Source organism: Anopheles stephensi, chromosome 3, assembly GCF_013141755.1.
Source record: "Anopheles stephensi strain Indian chromosome 3, UCI_ANSTEP_V1.0, whole genome shotgun sequence".
Taxonomy (NCBI): domain Eukaryota; kingdom Metazoa; phylum Arthropoda; class Insecta; order Diptera; family Culicidae; genus Anopheles; species Anopheles stephensi.
This window is the reverse complement of record NC_050203.1, coordinates 61,356,982-61,373,599: the sequence shown is the minus strand read 5'-3', so window position 1 is coordinate 61,373,599 and position 16,618 is coordinate 61,356,982. Positions and strand designations below refer to the sequence as shown.

The 16,618-nt window shown below is 42.7% G+C and overlaps 1 protein-coding gene across 4 annotated transcripts in view; it reads right to left on the bottom strand.

The window, feature by feature from the left end:
• The window catches only part of LOC118513579 (crossover junction endonuclease MUS81-like), a 108,045-nt gene that overhangs the window by 3,469 nt on the left and 87,958 nt on the right, over positions 1-16,618 (bottom strand). The window contains exons 3-4 of one of the 4 annotated variants that reach the window (XR_004906486.1): positions 6,116-6,246; positions 3,187-3,332 (exon numbers count right to left, since the gene is read on the bottom strand). The gene's annotated coding sequence lies outside the window, so the exon portion shown is untranslated. Of the gene's footprint in view, positions 1-3,186; positions 3,333-3,846; positions 5,139-5,688; positions 6,247-16,618 lie in introns of those variants that run through there. The other 3 variants (XR_004906488.1, XR_004906487.1, XM_036059542.1) reach the window with 3 other exon arrangements.

The following is a 16,618-nucleotide window of genomic DNA, read 5'->3' as shown; positions in this document are numbered from 1 at the left end:
TTCGCATTGTTACACCGGTTACTCCCGTTTTGCTTGAATCATTTGGCAATTTGTCATTGTTGAGGTAATTGTTTATCGACCGACGACGACGGTTCGTTTGTCTTTTCGTTTCGTGTCATTTAGAGCATAATTTCTGCCAACTAAAAACATGGCAGTAGCGTTGCAGTGATGCTCGCTGTGTGCAATCGTTATGTTTTCTCGGGTACCACGCTCGATGCATTAAATCGGTGCAGAGTAATTTGGTGGAGGTTGCGCTCCAGTTACAAGTACAACACACAACGGTGACACACGCCAATAATGCGTTCGATGCGTTTGTGTCGCTTTTATACCACTTCCAGCAGCATACGATCGCAGCGCTATTTACTGCCTTTCGAAAAACTTGCAAACGCGACGGTGCACTTGCAGCGATGGCGCTTTCCATGCCGGGAGAGATGGATCGTACCGATTGCACTTTTCTGTGTGCCTCCGTTGCGATTCATAATCGTAAGTGACTGGTTGGACCCATTTCATCTTTTCATTCTTCGCGCGATCATAAAATGGGCTTTGTGCAGTTGAATTGCACCGTGCGCCGGCTGGCCGTTTTGTCCTTTCTTCACTTCACTGTCCCGGGTATAAATCATTTTTCCTGTTGCAATCCCTGCCGGGGCGGTTTCGAAGGGCAGAGTTTTGCAGGGATTCTCACCAGGGAAGCAGGTTAATTTTCTCACATTCCACCGTCTCACCTTCACCTAATCAATCACGAAATGACACTGCACTTTCCGTCCGAACATGTGCCCAAGTACAGCGGCCCGTGGACGGTGAGGTCAGCTAAGGCTACCGCTACATGATGTGAGCCCCTTTTACTATGAAATCGATACGTGGTGTTACCTCGGACACAGGTTTGAGGTCAAATGCGGCGTCCAGGACATTCAGATCCGAGATGATTGACACCGGATGGATGGATGGAACTATGAACTATGTGCATTTGTACTTGTACCGAAGCCTGTATGTAGGCCATTCAGATGAAGGTCGTTGGTGGCAAAGATAAATAAGACATTAGCCAAAGTATGCCACAGAATCCTACTACCGAAAGAAACTCTACGGCATTTGCAATGCAGTCAGAAAAACCGTTAAATATAGCGATTTCTCGCAAAAAAGGGGTTCGTCGCTTTTGTTGAAGTCTTTCGTTTTCCCATACATTTCATCGCCCAGCTTCATACCATTTAGCCAAAACAAAACGAGCTTCGATTTCGTTAGTTAATTTGAAGAAAAAAAAATCCCTCTAAAATTCCCAACCACCGAAACGGTGATGATCGATGCGGTACGATCATTACGCGATCGATTTGCGCCACCAATCGTTTGACCCTCATTATCATAAGTTACCCCGGGAATGCGTCTCTCGCGTTGTGCTGTTACTTAATCTAGCTGCGCTTTGGAAGCGCGTAGATCGGTAAAATCGGTAGGGTTTTAAAGGTACCCTAATCATCACAGCTTTCGACCAGCGTCGTGCGCTATCGTTTTACACCTGTCCTGCCGCGATGTCGTCCCCATCGCTTGGAGAGAGCGGAGAGGCCGATTTTTGTGGGCCGACTGAAAAACCGCCACCAGTCGGATCGGCGACCAGTAGGTCACCAGCTAATCACGGTCCGGTGGGCTCGTAAACAACGCATAATCCATAAATCTTGCCATACTACGGGCAGCGTGGATTTCAGGTGAAACCGTGCAGTTTCGATCGAGGTGAACCACCTTTAACCTGCTGACGGGCATGTAGCAACATGCAGGAGTGAAACGATCGTCCCGATAGTTTATCTTTTCAGGCGAATCTTTGTTCGATGCGGTTGATGTAATATTTTTTAGCTCGTTATGTCAAAAACATAAGATTTTGTTTGCTTAATGAAATCATCAAAAGCATACAAAGGAAGAAGAAACAAGACGAATAGGGTTTTGCTTCCTGTGCAGTGTCGTGGTTCGTTTTGTGTGTGGTCTGTTTGGTGAGTTGCTATAATTTATCGATTTACTGATGCATACAGGCGAGATTGAGACTTGGAGATATGCTGTTTCGATGCGCAATCATGATCTGCGGTTGGAAGGAAATGTAGCAAGTTTTTGACCTTTGTTTTGGGTGGTAAAACAAAAAAAAATTGCTAAGTTAGTCAAATGTTTTAAGCAATTTGGGGCCAGACCGTGCTGAATAATTATAAAGAAAGGATTAAAAAAATTAAAACCATTTAAAGAAAAACGGAGTCTTTTTATTCAAAGTCACTCCAAACTAACCTACCACTCAAACCGCAAATGCTTTTCCCCCATAGGAAACACAAAAACCCGCCAACGATCACGACGCACATTGGCTGTAATTTAATGTGATAAATTAGCATAAACGGTTTCGGCACTACCCGGCAGGAAAGGTCACCTGTCGAGTACTGTCTGCGCTACTTTCCCTTTGGGGTGGGACTTTCGCTGCACCTGAAATGCACTTTTGATACGGTCACGCAGCACCCGAACAGTGACCGCTTAACAGAATGGCTTTCGGCACCGGTATGGCGCTTATGTGATTTTGATTAAGTTCAATCGTTTAGCTTCACATTGGGGATTTTGTTTATGAATTTTGAATGTAAAATGGTTTCTGTTTCTTTTTTCACCCCTCCTGTGGAAAGTGTTACACTGAAAGATCGACAATCATGATCACTATTAGTAGGATTACACGGTGATCGAAGTTCTTCGCTTGATGAAGAAAAACAAACGCTGCCAGTTTCTCTCACCCACATTCATGTGAAACGACGAAATGCGGAAGGGAATGATGATGATGTTGATGAGCTTACACGTCATTTGCATAGCAGCATAAATGCAGTAAAGGTGAGACTTAAAGCAAAAACGCCGCAAACACACTTTTCTCCCATCAAGCGGTTACAGAAGCGAATCGAAGAGCGGCGTGAATTGAAATGTTTCTGGAAAAGCTTTTGGAATGTTGCTTACTTTTAAGGGGTTTCTAAAACTGTTTTTTAATTAATTGTTCTCCGCATTAGTTTATATAGAAAGCGGAGGATGTATTGTTGTAGGAAAGTGTAAGATGATGAAGCTTCGCGTGATTACTTATCATTTCACGTACACCTCCTGCAACATGCGGTACTCAGTCCCAATTGTCTCATTGAAAGGATGGATGGATGTGAACATAAATTGTGCTTCTTTTCCAACAAAACACCACATTGTTCGAATAATCCGATGGAAAGAAAGGACCACACTGCAATTTTTTGTTCACCTTTCCATCAGTCTACCAGCCAGTCAGCCTGTCAGTCAGTCAGTCAGTGGATCAGGCCAGACCCTAGTTATATATGGCAACCAGCATGGCAACGAATCTGAGAAAGGAAGAAACAATTTTAACATTGATATGAAATACTGATTCCCATAATCGCAAAAAAAAAACACCTCCACAACCAACGCGGGTAGGAAATGATGAATCGCTACGTAATAATATCGCACCGCCAACAGTTGGAACCTGTGAGAGATTCATTCGCAAGTGTGCAAAAAAAAGGCGACCGTAGGGAATTTTTCGAATGTTTCGATGGCTGTGGGAAAGCTTTTCTCCGACCTGTGGGGGCATATCTTTATTCCTTTATTTCGTACTGCTGCTGGCTGGCGAACAATTTCTTGCACAGTTATTTCTCGCTCGTTAAGATTGTTTCGCCAATGTTGGTGCTGCATTATGTGATGAGTGGATGTGTTTATGGGTTTATCGTTTTTTTTTATTTTTTTTTATTTTCACTCTGTTGCCGATGGGCAGAGTTCTATAATCGTCACTCAATAATTACATCACTGAGGTATGGCCAGATTATGAGAGTGTTGAGTGAGGCTGGGGTTCGCTTCATTCCCATGGGTTGGAATTTCCAGAGGAAGGTTACTAAACAGGCTCGTTTGAATGCGCTCAAAGATGACACGGGCATGTTTATTTGTTGAAGTTTAAAATTTCTCATCACACGTTTGCTTATCGTCGCCATGGTGCAGTTATTCGCGCCCGTTTGCATACATGCACGGGGAATTAATGAGTGGGATGGCTGTTGGTTTTATTGGGCGGCAAATGCTTTCGGTGCAGAAATGTGAAATAAAAGAATGATGTAAAGGTTACTGCGTCATGCAACGGTTAACAACATTTAAGATTGTCAACTAGCAAGCATTAAAAAGTTACTGGATAGCGATGCAATTTGATTCGTGGTTAGAGCTCTAAGGTTTTTGTAATTCAAAAGGCTGTTGTTTGGAGAAGAAAGGACACGAATTTAATATAATGATTAAATTCAAAGTAAATTTAATATAGTGATAAAAATTTGAAACAGAATTAGAAGTTAAAGAGTCCTGCGTATAGAGAAGTGGTCTGGATGGGATTTCCCGATCCTGCCTTGTGAAGACCGGTGCCGCTACCACTTCGGCTGCATGACCTAGCAATAACACCCAAAATAAATAATTTTTAGTATTTATTATGTATGATCCAGTATTGTTAACGTTCGTTTTGGATTATAGATTCAAACCAATCCGATAAGTTTAACGAGGAAATTTGTTTATGAATAAACATTCACTTAAAATTTGATTTCCTTAAACACTTTCTTCCCTGTTTCCCTTCTTATATGAATGTTCAGCCCAGAGTGCGACTTTTTCAGTTTTTAAATTCCTTTTGAATCCGTCCAATCATCGCACATAATAAACCTTGTTCCCTGTTCTCTATTCTCTTCCCTTCAGTCGGTTCATTCGTAAGCTTAACTTTTGGGGTTCTGCCCATTGCCAGCCAATTAGAATATCACGCAGACCGATTACGAAATACAGCCTCATCCGAGATCGCAGATCTTCAAGCGCAACGAAAGCTACTGAACATGATTTGGAACTTTGGATTTGTTTCGGGCTTAGTTGGCCCTTTGCTTCGTTCTGGAAGTGAAAGTGAGTGAGCTAGCAGTAGAACAAACAAACAAAAAGAGCTTAATCAAGGCATTTAGGTAGAGCTTGGATCGGGTTGGAAAGCTTTTTTTTCCTCTCTGACTATTCTTAGTCAGTTCAAGGTCGGGATGGGATAGGTCGTGGTTAGCACAGCTCAGCCTTCCAATTGTCATTCGTAATCGCATTAGAGTTGATGGTGGTGGTCAGTCACTTTCTAAAACTCTCCGCTGGACGCTGATCGGCTGGTTTGAAGTTGACAGAAACAGCGATAGAAGCGATTTAAATTAGATGTTTTAAACCGGGAGAAAATATTCATCCAACGTTCTGGACTTGTTCTTGAACCCTGCGGGTAATTCCGGCAGAGAATGGTTCCAGCAGGCCATCGTTCGGCCTCATACCAAGAAGCCATTATCGTAGCCACAATGCCCACCATTCGGCGACTTTATAATCATTGGATGAGATTTGGAATGATAGTGAAGCAATAGAGACAAGAGCAGGGTAGACACAAATTAAGTTGTTCTATCAATGCCAGAGGAAACTCGTTTTACGGGGAGGGCGTGAAGATATTCTGGAGAAAAGAATGGATTCTTGTGGTTGGACCTCGGCTTTAAAAGTCTATAAATTTATTTCATTAAACAGCTGCCGATAGTGGACGAAAGTGTCTTGCATTTCATAACTATTCTGTTCTATTTTTATTTTCGAGAAGTATTATTATATTCAAGTTCCTTATAAATTTAACTAAAGTTTACTAATAAATGTTAATTATTAATTATTCACCTTTCTATTAATTAGTATTGAAAACAGAGGTTTTTAAACAAACAATCCAACAGTATTTTGAAGCTGTACAAGACAGCTTTAATCACAATCCAGTTTTCAAATTCAATCACATAACTTACGGGAAGAAATGAGACACTAAGAAATATTTATGATTGTTGTGCAATCTCTCTTTAAGGCATTAATGCCCGTTAAGCCATAATTATGATCGATAACAACAGAGTTAAATTATGTTCTTGGTCGCTTCACTACCAATCTTTTAAAATTTTGGCTCACTTCTCATATTTGGGATATTTATGTGGCTTGAGAAATTGGCACTTATTTAGCACGGCAGGCACCGTAGTCCTGATTAAGTTGACATGCCATGCATCTCGATGCGCCCGGACAGTGAATGCCGATTATCAAATCTTTCTGAACAAAAGGAAAATTAATTACATTTACTTACCTGAAAAATGTGGAACGTCATGAAGTGGGGAAGATTGATCTTCCCAGCGAACCAGACGAGCCGGCATTGACCAGGAACCCTGCGTGCTTCCATCCGTTGTGGGTGCTATCGGAAGGGTCTGAAAATTCAAACTGACAACAGAAAAGGAAAGATTAATTTTATCGACCGTCGCTCGGCAAAGGGAGGAATTTCGACGAACACGACGCGGAGATCATTAAATCGAAACAGGTTCCTGTTTCGGATTGTGCCCCGCTCTGGTGCGAGGAAACAACGCAAGGAAACAAATTCCACCCCGAAAAAGGCGAAATCCGGGCCAACCGTTGCGATCGGCTGCGTTTATTGGGTTACGCACCACGACCCGTAATGATGCGCAAGTGTGCGAAAGAAAGAAAATTGACACAAAAAAATCCTACGATCAGACTTAACCACAGCACTGTGTAATGCTGTATGACCTGTGGGTCCTCTGGTACAGTGAAAACTTCAACAGGGATAAAGAGTGATAAAAAAATTTGCCCTGTTCACGTGTCATAAAATACAAGGGTCCAACCCCACATTGTTGTGTACGTGATGGGATTTGAAAATAAAAAAACAACTCTCCGGAGCAGTTCCAGCAAGTCTAGGAACTTCGAATGACAGAAAGATGACCCATCTTCTGCGCGATCGTCAATCTCCAGGTGTTCCCTGGATATCTTGACCTTCATCAGTAGACACATTCGCGCCAGCCGCGTGAATGGGAAGAGGAATGATTCGCCAATGAAAAGACGACATCCGGACACGCTTCAGTAGTAGCTCCAGTCCCGGCAGAAGACGTGTAAATCAAATTTATTGCTTTGCATGGGGGCAATTCCACAACAAACAAAAAGCGTCGAAACACGGAAAACAGGAAAGGAACTTCGAGGCAGCATGAATTTCGGATGAGTTGAAGATTCCTTTTTTTCTCTTGTTGGTGCGTGTTGGGCGTTTTCCTTTTGTAAATCTGTTGGTTCGACGATTCCAAAGTCTTTATCTTTGACAATTGGCGTAACGGTACTCCTTGGGGAGGCATTCGGGCAGTAAAAAGGGCTCCCATGTGTGTGGGAGACCGAAGATGATGGTGTTGGCCTACATTCGGCGTTGTTGGCCGAACACTGCTTGGATAACGCTTTACATAAAATTACGATTACTCCGGGCAAAAAGGCTCGCCCGGAGACAAATGTTGCTTTGCAGCCCTTTTGGTGGCCGAAAGGCTTATCAATGAAATTCTCGAACCGAAACGTGGAACGTGGCCCTTTAGGAATAATAATATTGTGCCGGATTTATGGACACATTTCCAACAAAAAAAAGCAAGCGGGGCGGTGTCTTAGTTGACAATCTTTTGCTCCTGCCCGCGTCCGTTGCATTCTCAGGGGTCGTTGCGGTGTTGCAGCCGATGCATACAGAGTAATGGGCCGATAGTACAATCTGGAGGAATACAGTTATTTAATCGAACGAACCAATCGCTTGGATGTGGACGTGGGTAGAAATATTCTTTTTGGGAGGTTCTTTGGAACGAATGGTACGAATGTTCTGTTGTGATAGACTAGCTCGACATAATGCTGTGTTGAAAATAAATATGAATCACCCTTTACTTGTTATTCAAACTTTTTTCTAACTAAAAATAAAACTTTACAAGAGTAGAGATTTGCTGTACAAATTTGAATGGAGCATATAAATCAAGTAAGAGAAGATTGTTAAAGTTTTACAGTTTTAATCAATTTCTTTTTATGAATGTTTTCATTCTAGTTTCAATAAACAAAAACCTATCGAATTAATGTTCATACTTTATGCGAATTATATAGACATAATTTATTGTAGGTTTGAGCTTCAAATCAGCTGAACAAGAACTTTTCAGACACACCAGTTGTAAAAAATCCTTTGATCTTGTACTCAGGAGATAGCTGCGCCGGCCTTCCAATTGCAGGGCCGGGGTTCAAAATCCATCCAGACCGCCTTGCTGTACGCAGGACTGACTATCCAGCTAAGGGTAAATCATGCAACAGCCAAAGTTGGCAGGCAGAATCAAAGCGCCAAAAGAAGAAGTTGTATCTGATTTACTGGAAAATTAGGCTTTATCTCGAGGATTGTTTTGGAAAAAAGGAGTTGAAAAATCATTTATTTGGCTAAAAAAATTATTGCAACAGTAAGTAACACAACTAATGAACCAACATATGAAAATGAATAGAATGCTCCTATAAAAACCTATAAAAATAAATAGAAAAAGAGTAAAAATACACAAAAAAAAATAATAAAAAAGCAATATGGCTAGACCATCCTTTATGAATAAAATAAAAATAAATTAAAACGGATAAATGAGCAACAATGGGAAATAATGAGAAAATAAAGAAAAAAGAGGAATAATTTAAATGCTTAACAAGTGCAGTCTTATCAAAAGAGAGTTTATTTAAAAATGTTTAAAAAAGTATTAAAGATAATAAGCATTTTCTAGATAATTTGTGGGCACATCGTGAGATGGGGTTGCAATGCTCACTTTATCAGGAAACGGCACGGATAGGATTCAAACTCCGGTTCTGCCGTGTAAAGACCAGCACCGTGATCGTCTGTGCCCCCAGACCGCTCTATCATGCAATGATTAATGACACATTTAATTGGTTTTGCATTAAGCTTTGAAGCGCAGAATGCAATGACGAATGATAGATTACATCAAATCAAAGCAATGAAGATTTTAGAACAAAGAAGTACCTTCCATGTTGACATTTCAATTTTATTTTGTCGCGATCTTTAAACAGGAAGTAATTCACCCTAGCCAAAAGTGACAAAGAAGGGCACTTTTTAATTGCTTCGCACCTTTTTTTTGCCGCTGCTCTAGAAGTTGCTATTTCCTTGATCAAACTGTCGTCAGAATGTGCCCCCAGGCTGGTTTTGTGCGGTGTAATGCACGGTTGAATCATTTTGATGAGTCAATTGATTGTAACGGCCAGTGAGGTTACTTTATCGTTCATCAACCACCATCCGGGGCAGCCGTACTTTGCCCCGTTTTAGTTTATTGTATTGCCATTTTTAGTAACCCTGCGGTGCGCGTTGGTACAGTGTTTAGTATCGGCGGCCGGCCTCAGCAGGCATCCCCGAGTGCATCGCGCTCGGGGTTTTTTGTGATATAAGTGACCTTATTTGGTGTCACTAAACTCGGGGCTGCGAGGTGGAAGTGCGCACGTCTTAGACACAACGCCGTGTGCAAAGTCGAGCAGCACCCGGGTGTGTGTAAGTTTTTATGTCCGACCACTGACTTGGGGCGAATGAGTGATCAATCGTTCATCGTTTCCTAAGCAAAGTGGAATTGAAAAAACAACAAAACAAACAGGTGAATAAAAACAAACAGACATCATTAAACATAAAGCGAAAAAGCTGTCATCGACGCACCACCGCGGTTCGCGGTGACACGCCGCTCGTGACGAACGACCGTTACGATTGCGAACTCTTGTACGGTTTTTTGTTTTTGTTCGTTCGTTTCGTACGTGCCTGAAAGCTTTTTACGTAAGGTTGCTCTCCTTGTCGGGCACCTTATCGGTCGGCCAGCCAACCGAAAGGTTCAACCAAGATTGGCCAGGTGAACAAGTGCCGTGAGCGTTAAGCAAAATGAGCTAAAATTAGTTCAAAGTAGCTATGTTCCCTAAACTGATGCTCTTTATTGCCCGAAACTTGAATTCAAGTATTAAAATATCGAACGGTGAATCTGGACGACAACATTTCTCTAGAAAAGTTTATTTTATCCAAAGGCTAAAATAAAGCCGTTGAAACACTTTCGTTTGAATTTGGCATCCCTTTGGGGCGTTTGACAGCTCTCGTGCCAGCTACCTTCGATTTGTCACGTCGTAATGACATCAATTAAAGCCCACACGCACAAACAACACTCGCCCCGGTGCTAGTAATTAGTGTTGGTGCCGGTGCACTTGCACGGATGCTCGTGTCCATCATCGGCCGAAGCCTCGTGCCTTTATGCTGTGGACGGTGCATTCCCGAGCTAGCGCTTGCGGTGACTACCCTTTGGCGCGACTGCCCACAGCACGCGAGTAATTGACTACCACGCGGTCCATTTTTCAGAAAACCCCGGAAGAGTATCGCGTGGACGGTGGGCAATGTAAACCATTTTCTTGGTGAGATCGGTTGGTGCACACCTGACTTGGCAGTATACGATTACTGCCGTGGTCTCCGGGCACATAAGGGCACACGATCGGAAACCTCCATCGGTCTGGTGTGTTCGCATATGGTGATCCAGTTCGATCTGCCCACAACATGGGCGCACAGCGATCGCATAGGAATTTTCTAGCTTATCGTAGTTTTGCGGTGGCGAAAGGAAGTTTTCATATGCTCAAGTGCTTACAGCTCGACCAGACCAGAAGCAATAGAACCGCTGGATAACTAACAGTAGTGTTCGTTCCGTACCGTACGAAGCCATTTCCGGGATGTTTCGAACCCCAAGCTTCCCGTATTAACCCATGGCAGCCGGTTCGGTAATAGTTGTGGCTGTTGAAATTTGATCTTGGTGTAGTCAAGCCGTCTGGCGAGGAGACCTCCTCTCCAACTCAAACCATTATGTGGAGGAAATCAATTTCGTTCGTTGACGGTTATGGTGCGGACACCGTTTGTTTTCGTTCTACTACAACGCTTCCGGGGTGTCAGTTTTTTTGTTTTAAGGCTGGAATTTGCTTGGTTTAAAAAAAAATATCCCGTCAAAAGGAAGATACCGTGCCGCTTTGCAACAAGTGTTACTAAACGCAAGTCGCGACACATTTAGGTGAGTGCAAGCCTGCAAATCGGTTTGCTGGTTGATGTTTGTTTCCTTGTTCGTTAATGAACTTGTTTTTTACGTGTGGATGCGTGAAGCAACACAAGTAATGTATAGGGTTTCAGTTGTTGTGAGTTTGTTTAGTAGTTGTATAAAGATGTTAAACAATGGTTAAACGCCAATATGAATGGAAGATCAGAATGATTAAAACACGAGTTGTTAAACAATCAACCATTTAAGTTAAATAAAGACTAAACCTCTGCTTGAAAAGTGCAAATAAGCATCGAAGTAAATAAATACAGACAAATAAATATAGAAACGAATGGAGCATTGTTGAGAAAGGATATCCAAGAACTGTGGACACATAAAACAAAGGAAAACAATACATCAGACAACCCATATCAAAACTCTCAAGTTATGATGATATTTCGCCTTGTTGAATAGTATTTTTCCCTTTTTTTTACCTAAAATTAGCATGAACTTTTTAAAAACCTAAACAATGCTCAATTTTTCTTGAAGACGCTTGTGTTTTTTTTATAGCGGTTTAACTTGACCTGAACAATTTTTATTAAATTAAATTAAATGTTCGTACAAAAGGTTCTTTAAAGTTCGTTATAAAAAGACCTTATTATAGCCTAAGACCAATTTGCAAATAGTTCATGTTTCATGTTTTGGAAGACATTTCCTACTCCGAATCGTGAAAGGACACCTTACTAACTTACTTACTTATCCGGTGCTACGACCGATTCACGGTCTTGGAATGCTGCAACAATCCGCAATACATCTCACGGTCCAGCGCTTTCGTCTGCCAATCCAATTCATTCTGGCGGACGCATCAACGCCATCACTCTATCTCAGTTTGGGCCTACCACGCCTCCTCTGTTCGTGTGGACGGCATAAAAGGACTTTACAAGCAAGGTCTTCCGGTGTCATTCTTATGACATAAACAGCCCAACGGAGCGAATCTGGCTAGTCTAATTCGCTGCACAATGGTGAGATTATCGTACAGATTATCGTATATGGGGCCAAAAATCCTTCTGAGCATCTTCCTCTCGAACGCGGCTAAGAGGGTATCGTAAGTTTTGGGCCGAGTCCATGTCTCTGTGGCGTATGTGAGTACTGGGACTATAAATATTCTGTACAGTCCCAGCTTCGTTCGTTGCGACGGGTATTAAGAGTGGAGAAGTTTCCTGAGGCTGTAGAATAACGTGGAATTATATAATGGAACCGAAAAATATTAATACAATTCGCTATTTTTATATACTTCTGGTCAGCACACCATTCTGCCAGCGATACATCAAGTTATTTTTATAATCGCCCAAGATAAAAATAACCTTCAACAAGTTTACCTGTCCAGCCCGATTGACAACGACCATAATAAACCTTATCAAACAGTAAACACCAAAAATTATAAACAAGCAACATTCCACCGCTCCGAACCGAACCGAACCATCTTAACGATGTCTTTATGTTGCGCCGTTAAAACTGGATCGATTTCCTGTTCCCGGTGACACGGTGCTGTCCTCAGGAATGTTATTAGCGCTTCTTCTTCTTCTTCTTCTTCCTCCCGCATGACGCTGAAAGGGGTCCGGCCAGCCGATAAACGGGTACGGTATCCGGTTTCACACCATAAACGGTCCGACGAGGGCGTACCCTTTACAGAAGTGTCGCTCATTATGAAAACGATTCGATTACGATGGTTAAGCGCTTCTGCCGGTAGGGTGAAGAAAACAAAAACAACGTTGGACCGATCTACATTCTATCCGATAAGTGATGTAGGGTGAGGGTTTAGGAAAATCGTTGAAGGCATCGCTGTTTATGTTGGTACACGCGAGAACAAGCTCTGGTGGCTCGTGTTTTAGCAACACTTGTGTCTGTCGCTAGAGACTATAGTACAATCACGCCTTCAGTGTCTGGACGACCCAGCGACACAATCAGCGACAAACAGTGTGACGTTTCAATGTTCTGGTCCAATTCAATCGCTCTACAAGAGTGCGGCTTATCGATGCGACATTGATTGAAGCTCTTCATATCTGCTCAAATCCAACGCGAACTGTCACCACCTTCGCCACTATCGATCTGGGAAGATTGGAAGATCGTGATGATATCATCACATCGCTTGATGGTGTACCTTCATTAACATGCTCCCTTTGGACCGTTGTGGTGGACAAAATCAAACGACGACGCAGTCCAGCTTTGTATCGGGAGCTTCGTTTCGGAACTGTTTGGTTCAGACAACCCACACGTTGCGCTGTGCGACCCTTCTTGGAGCTATCCGAAGAGGCCCTGGGGTAGGCTCGTAACCTCTGGAACGGTCAAGAAGAAGGGTGAAATGGAAACGCGCCTAATGCGCTTATAATTAACTGACCCGCGGTCGGAGTGGTGTTTCGTTCGTTCGGTTTTCCTGTTCCTATTTTTTGACAGTAAATCGAACCGGTCAATAATGGTGTGGCCTGGCTGTGTGTGTGCACACAGGTCGCCAGGGAGGCATGCAACGTTCGTATCTAGTTGGGTCTTACAGTGAGAGTTATTTTGAGTTATATTTGTTTCGACAATCGATTAAAGTCTTGTTCAATATCAAGTTGGATGATGTGTAAAATCTTGGAGAATTTGCTATTAATATTGACGGATATGACATGGAAGCGCTATATAAAAGGCTTATAAGAAACTAATCACTCTACAGTACCCATAATATATCGTCATCCACTGTACCCGGCCAGTGTCCTCCAGAGCTATCGTTTAGCAGGTTACTCGGCTAACTCTCACGTGCGAGTAGGCCCCCAAGTGATTATAGCACACGCTCCATTAACAAACTCCCGGCCAGTCGGTCCTGCTAATGTCCGAAAGGCGTTAACTCGTTCACCCGACAATGCTATCTCCATTTGGTCCGTTGGCCAATCGATTGGAAAAATATAATCATGTGACTGGGGTGGAAGCAAAGACGCCGTCGTTGCCGCAACCCCGACTTCCAAACGTGGACAAATTTGGGCGAAAAATAGTGGGTCAGTTTTACTTTTTGCTGCGTGCCTGGACAGCGCTAGATCTCGGTCGGCGGCAGAAACCGAAAATCCTCTCACAGGGCAATCGTATGTCCAATTTTGGCAAATTCCTTCATTCGTTCCCGGGGGTCATTTTTCTTGGCTCGCTGTCTGGCGTGTGGAAGTGTCGGGCGGCGCTTTGTGAGAGTGATTAGAAGCGCGCTGATCGTTGGATAGATATAGTGGAATACAAACGTCGTATCGTTAACCTGGCCGGGCCAGGACTAATAGGGTTTTGGAAATTGATAGACTTTCCATTTTTTGTTGTTGCTTTGGTTAACCGTTTGTTTTTGTATGCTCAAAGGCCTCTGGACGATCATTGCGTTTAGCTGACAGGATCTTTCTTCAACGGTGAACCGGCAACAATCAACAATTCTTGTTAAGCAACTGAAGGCTTCTTATTGGTCATTAAACGAGAGAGGCGTGTGTCAGGTGTGTATCAGTTTGTGCAAGCGTTGCTTCATAATTTCTAATGGATACACCGATACGGTCGGAATGTTGCAGTTGGAACATTCCTCAGACTGTTTGAGCACATTTCAAAATGCCTCCAAAACGACACTATTAGAGGTTATCAATACGCATGCCAGTGCGGCCATATTGCATTCCCCAAATGTATCGATGAGTTGTAATAAGTGCAGTCGGAAATGGGCACATAGATAATTTTATCGTTTCCCAACTTTAAATTGCATAACATTTTTAGTGTCTTTTGTGCTCTATTAACATACATAGATAGTGCTGGAACCATCCATTGCACCATTTCTGCTTCACATCCGGTAGACCATACTTTATGCTTCGCTTTACTCTGTGGACGATGTAGACATTAGCTGTAACAGCACAAAAAAGGCCACAGTTTCTATTTCCAATTATTGCGGATCTTTGGTTGTTTGCTTTGGGGATATGATGAGTGTAAAAAGCAATTAAACTCCAACCAAAGATAGTGCAACTGCTAACCTTTCTTAAGCGTTCTCCCCACCCACCCCCTTTGTCCAGCTTCGTTCACCCGTGGAAGCTATTATGTTGCCTCATAACTGTACTCTTTATCATATTATCGTTCCTCTAAACGCTGCATCATAAATAACTGGGGGAAATAAAACTGGGAGAAGCAATTTATATCCAAGCGCAAATTATTACAGCTGGTCAGAATCAGCTTCCCTCGTACGGTTCTTACATCGCGCCGCTCTGCCTCCTCCAACAATGGCCACCGGAATTAAAATCATCAAAAAGCGTTCACTTACGTTTATGTCTTCTTTGTTCTTCGCTGGGCTCTCGAGATGCTTTCCCTATCGCTTTTCCTTCGCTGCTTCTTGGCTTTGCTAGTGCTTCTTTCACTAGACAGTACCAAACGGCTGGAAAAGCTACAGACAAATGTTAGGGGACCGGTAGAAAGGGGGATTAAAAGCATAAGCAGAACGTTTTCCAGGGATAGATATGAATGAAGCGAAGACGGACCCATAGACCAGACGAGAAAAAGAAAACACCGAAAAACGTGAAGCATCGACGCACCTAAAACCGATCAGCAGGTAGAAGTGGTAGTGGTGGTAGGGCAGTGCGACAAGGGAACATGTTTGATAATCAAAGCATATGCCGCACAGGTGTATACAATGGAAAAGAGAGACAAGACCCTGGCAAAAGAGAGCGCGATGTTGAATACGCATACGACTCTCCTGCCATTGGAGTTCTCTCTTTCTCTTTATGTCAAAATTCCATTATGCTTTATCTCGTTCGCTGACGTATGTTGGACTGTGAATGTAAGCGTGAGGCACCACGCGTCATTCAATGCAAAGACGATCAGCTGCTATGATCCGCCGATGCACAATGTAGCACGTAGCGAAATTTTGGACAAAATTATGATTTAGAGAAATGACCAGGAATGCCGTTTGTCAATTTTCTTGCGCAAGAAAATTCCACTTACAAGTTCACTACTTGTAAATCCTCTGTCCATTATCCAATATCTGACCTTTCGGGCGGAACTGACAACGACATCACTCCATCTAGTAGGCCACTAGGTAGGTCACGTCTCTTCTGTTCATGTTGATCACATTAACAAGGCTTTACGGGCTGGGTCGTCCGGTGCTACTCTCGTGACATGACATTGACAATAATCTCATCACTGTACCAGCTCTTAAAATGTTCTTCTGGATAACAAATCATAAAAGCACATTGTGTACGGGTACGGAAGACAGAAACTAAAGGTATAATGCGGCAAATCCATGTGTAAAGTTTAATTGAGAGCGCATTTATACTTAATTTATTTGCCATGAACAGGAATCGGATGAGAATTAGTTTTTACTCATAGGCCAATAATGCGACGCGCTGTACGCTGATCAAGAGCTAAACTTGGATTGAGCGCTAAGGGAATCCATACTGGGTACAGTAAAATAAGTATATTGCTTGGTGTTGCATTATATACAATTTCTTGTTGTTTAATAATTATTACGATATATTACGATATTATCCCAGTTTGCAATGCGCGTATCCTACACTTTAACTGTCCTATTACAGATAAGCAGAGTTTTTTTTTAACTTTACTACACTATTTTGGTGTTTTCACTAAACATGTTGTATGGCCTCAGTCATGTGAAGAAAACATGTTTTCCGCCAACCCAGGTGTTTTGTCCACCCGGTACAATTCCACCGTCCCACTGTGCCTTCATAAAAACGCAACCCAGCACGATTTCTTCGCTCGCGGAGTGCGTCAAGTGT